This window comes from Ranitomeya variabilis, chromosome 8, assembly GCF_051348905.1.
Source record: "Ranitomeya variabilis isolate aRanVar5 chromosome 8, aRanVar5.hap1, whole genome shotgun sequence".
Taxonomy (NCBI): domain Eukaryota; kingdom Metazoa; phylum Chordata; class Amphibia; order Anura; family Dendrobatidae; genus Ranitomeya; species Ranitomeya variabilis.
In genome coordinates, this window is record NC_135239.1 from 59,116,734 (window position 1) to 59,122,068 (window position 5,335).

The following is a 5,335-nucleotide window of genomic DNA, read 5'->3' on the forward strand; positions in this document are numbered from 1 at the left end:
AACTCCAACTGTCACTTTCCTCAACTGTCAACTGAGCGCACGGGCACCTGGATGACACTGGTCATGTGATCAGTAACTGACCAATAGGATTCCAGGGTAGATGCTATAGGAATGTATCAATTTGATATACGGGTTGTAATAAAATTAAATCTGTTTCTGTTTTACTGTTTTTAGTTAGTTGATCTAATCTTTATTTTTGCAATTTTCCATCACTTGAGTATTATCTCACAGATAATGTTAGGATTGTTGGGCCCATTTTAACAATGTTCTGTATTATTGGTCCACACAACCATCAATAAACTGTATACCTGACCATTGTACTTATTGAGAATCAGCTGAGCGCTCCACATTATTTGCATTGAGTGGATGTGAACAAAGCAAGCAATATTAGTTTCTCATCTACTGCTGTACTCAGTATAAGCAGTGGCTGAAATGACAAAGCTAAGGATAATAATGTTTGTTTTGATTCCTGCCTATGCAGAGCACAGAAGTCTGTGACAAACTGATTTCGACTTCAGTGCCATGTATAACCAGTGACTATGGTGACAGAAGATGAGCAGCTAATTATTGGAGACAACTCTAATCATGTGCAGTGCACATAACCAGTGTTCATTCAGTAGCTATTTATTTTCGGTTGTCTTTGTTTCTGGCTATGTAGAGTAGACCACTCCAGATGAGTTTGTCATAGGCTGCTGTACTCTGCTTAGGCAGCATCTTCTATGATAAAGCTCACTTCATTATACTGAGATTTGTAATTTTGGTCTTTGCTTATGTAGAGAGCAGCAGCCACTGGCAAAATCATCCCACCTTGTGCGCTCTGCATAAGTAGAGTTAGGTGGGCATTCGCTTTCCGCTCAATACTGTCTTCATTTATTAGTTAGAGCTGCTTTTATACTTTTACATTATTTCTAATCCGAGCTAGTGTTACAAGTAAGGAAAGGGACTTATTCAGGGTTATGGTTAGGCCCGGGGCTAGGCTTAGGGCTGGGGTTAGGGATCAGATTAGGAATAGAGTTAGGATTATATAGGATTATATATGATTAAGAATAGGGCTAGGGCAATAAAATTGTTACATCAAAAATGTAGTAAGAAAATGAAACAAATATAATAATGTATAACGTTTAATATTTTGAAAATTTGAGATCTGATTTCAGCAAAAAGCTGAAAACTTTTTTAAAAATTAAGAAATAAAATCTCAAAGTATAATTACATCAGTATTTTCCCATAGATTACAATTTACTGGCAATACTGGGTTTTGGAAAGGACTCAGGGAGCGCTAATGCTTCACGGGTTAGGGGGCACATACTTGTATTGTCCTGGGTGCCTGTAACCCACGCTGTACCAGTGTGCCATCAGCATACTGTACAGCAACCAGCAAGTTTTCGTATTTCACTTTTTCTGCATTTTTTCATCTGTCGCCTAAAAGACAACAGGTAAATATTAAATGTACTACAAACATCAGGCTTATTATTGTGTGATGCTCAGTTTAGGTGAGTTTATTTTACAAAAAGCCCTAAATGTGACGTTTCGGTCATGTGTTTTGCCAAAAGTTTCTTTGTAGGACTTGAAAAGGAATAAAAAGACATAAACATATCTGAATTAAATAAAATATCATCTGGGAAAAGCTGGTAATAATATGAATGAACACAACAGAGTTTCTTCCAAGCAAAAAAAATCCACAAAAACTATGGGTGAAAATAATCTACTGTTGGTCTTTATAAAAGATGTTTCTGTGCTCTTAAAGAGGTTGTGTCATCTTGTCCTCTGAAGGACACTGCTCTCCTGGCCTCCTGCTCGTTGGGGTATTGCGCTGTTGTTTAAAGGGGTTTCCCTCTACTAGGACAATCCCTTCTTAATCTAATTATTTGCCCCTGTTAAAATAAAAACACCTGTGCTCCCCTCCCGTGCCAGCGCAGATCCACTAGTGTCACCGCTCACAGAGATGACCTTTATTATGTAAATTGCTCTGATATTGTGAAATCGGCTCTGTGAATTGGCTGTTATGGGCAATTGTATGGTGCAATTTCTCCTGTTATCCTTGCGAAAATGCAATATTTGGAGCTAAAAATAATTATTGTTGGGAAAATGTGATTTTTTTTCATTTTCATGTTCTGTGAAGCACCTGGGGTTTCAAGGTGCTCACCACATATCTAGATAAGTTCCCTGAGGGGTCTTGTTTCCAAAATGGTAAACAAACAAAGTTCTAAATCATGTCAATATGAAATACAGGGGCGGACACAGACAGCTTGGGGCCCCTGTGCAAGAAATGTATCTGGGCCCCCTCTCCTTTCATGGCTACCAAGCTACAGATATACCGTATATACTCAAGTATAAGCCGAGAATTTCAGCCCATTTTTTTAGGCTGAAATTGCCCCTCTCAGCTTATACTCGAGTCATTCCCAGGGGTCGGCAGGGGACGGGAAGCGGCAGCTGTCTAATAATACTCACCTGCTCCTGGCGCAATCCCTGCACGTCCCTGGTTCTCCGGGCGCTGACAGCTTCTTCCTGTATTGAGCGGTCACATATTCACCTGTCCCATGTTCCACCATCAGCGCCGCTCCGTCTTCCGCGTCCTCTGCAGTGACACTCAGGTCAGAGGGCGTGATGACGCGATTAGTGTGCGCTGTCCTCTGCCTGAGCAGCCAGTGCAGAGGACGCGGAAGACACAGCGGCGCTGACGGTGGAACATGGGACAGGTGAATATAGCAAGTGCCGGGGGCCTGAGCGACAAGAGGTGAGCATGTGATTTTTTTTTTTTTGCAGCAACAGGAAATATCTCTTTGGAGCATCTTATGGGGCCATGTGCAGCACTATATGGGAGCAAATATCTCTATGGAGCATCTTATGGGGCCATAATCTGCATTTGTGCAGCATTATACGGGGCAAATGTGTCTATGGAGCATCTTATGGGGCCATAATCAACATTTGTGCAGCATTATATGGGGCAAATGTCTGTATGGAGCATCTTATGGGGTCCCATCATGAACTGTATGGAGCATTATATCGGGCTCCTGATTCAATATGAATATTCAAAAACACTTAACCTACTGATGTCTCAATTAATTTTACTTTTATTGGTATCTATTTTTATTTTTGACATTTACCAGTAGCTGCTGCATTTTCCACCCTAGGCTTATACTCAAGTCATTAAGTTTTCCCAGTTTTTTGTGGCAAAATTAGGGGTCTCGGCTTATACTTGGGTCGGCTTATACTCGATTACATACGGTACATATTTTTTTACAGTCTCCTCTCATTATATATATTGCAGCCCCTTATTACACACTGCACTCTCTTTATGTATAGCGCCGTCCCTTATCACATAGTTCCCTCTTGTTACATACAGCACTGTCCCCTACATATCAGATTCTCATTATTTTTGTTATTTATACCTCCCTTTTCTTTATTACATATCGTCCATTCTTGTTAGATATAATCTGAAATGATGGCTGATGGAGAATGGGAAAGCTTCTTTTGTGATGGATGCGGCTGATGGACTGGTCTTCTGGTCAGATGTTGCTCCATCAGCTGTTATTTTACATTTTACAGGAGAGGACACTATGCAATAAAGAGAGGGCGCTGTGAATAGCAAAAATAATGAGAATACTCAATGTAAGGGACGGTGCTGTAGATGACAAGAGATGATACTGTGTAATAAAGGACGGCGCTCCACATAACAGGATGCTACTTAATAAAGGACTGCACCATACATAAATAGAGAGGATGTTACGTAATAAGAGACGGGAGGGAACCGATACTGCAGACGCGATATCAGGATACGGACACTGCCGAAGCAGTCACAGGAAGCGAGCACTAATAACAGTACACAGGGTATGGGAAATGGGACACTATCAGACTAGGGATGGAGGACCATACAGTTGCTTACACACCAACCACCTAACATACAGTGGGGGAAATAAGTATTTGATCCCTTGCTGATTTTGTAAGTTTGCCCACTGACAAAGACATGAACAGTCTATAATTTTAAGGGTAGGTTAATATTAACATTGAGAGATAGAGTATCAAAAATAAAATCCAGAAAATCACATTTTAGAAATTATATAAATGCATTTGCATTGAGAAATTAGTATTTGATCCCTCTGGCAACCAAGACTTAATACTTGGTGGCAAAACCCTTGTTGGCAAGCACAGCAGTCAGACATTTTGTAGTTGATGATGAGGGTTGCGCACATGTCAGGAGGAATTTTGTTCCACTCCTCTTTGCAGATCATCTTTAAATCAGTACGATTTTGAGGCTGTCGCTTGGCAACTTGGAGCTTCAACTCCCTCCATAACTTTTCTATGGGATTAAGGTCTTAAGGTCTTGAGTCTGGCTATGCCACTCCATGACCTTAATGTGCTTCTTTTTCAGCCACTCCTTTGTTGCCTTGGCTGTATGTTTTTGGTCATAGTCTTGCTGGCAGACCCAACCACGACCCATTTTTAATGTCCTGGCTGAGGGAAGGAGGTTGTCACTGAGGATTTTACTGGACTTTGCTCTATCCGTTCTCCCATTGATGCGGTGAAGTAGTCCTGTGCCCTTAGCAGAGAAGAAACACCCCAAAGCATAATGTTTCCACCTCCATGCTTGACAGTGGGGACAGTGTTCTTTGGGTCATAGGCATTTCTCTTCCTCCAAACATGGCGAGTCGAGTTAATGCTAAAGACCTCAATTTTTGTCTCATCTGACCACAGCACCTTCTCCCAATCACTTACAGAATCATCCAGGTGTTCATTGGCAAACTTCAGATGGGCCTGCACATGTGCCTTTTTGAGCAGAGGGACCTTGCGAGCACTGCAGGATTTAAAACCTTTACGGCGTAATGTGTTACCAGTGGTTTTCTTGGTGACTGTGGGCCCAGCTGCCTTGAGATCATTAACAAGTTCCCCCTGTGTAGTTTTAGGCTGACCTCTCACCTTCCTCATGATCAAGGATACCCCATGTGGTGAGATTTTGCATGGTGCCCCAGATTGATGTCGATTGAAAGTAATTTGTATTTCTTCCATTTTCTTACAATTGCACTAACAGTTGTCTCCTTCTCACCCAGCGTCTTACTTATGGTTTTGTAGCCCATTCCAGCTTTGTGCAGGTCTATGATCTTGTCACTGACATCCTTATAAAACTCTTTGATCTTGCCCATGTTGTAGAGGTTAGAGTCTGACTGAGTCTATGGACAGGAGTCTTTTATAAAGGTGACTATGTAAGACTTTAATGCTGGTAGCGAGTTGATTAGGAGCATCTAACTGGTCTGTAAGAGCCAGTACTCTTAGGCTGTGTGCACACGTTGCAGATTTGCCTGTGGAATTTTCTGCGTAGACTCTGCATCTCTTGGCAGAA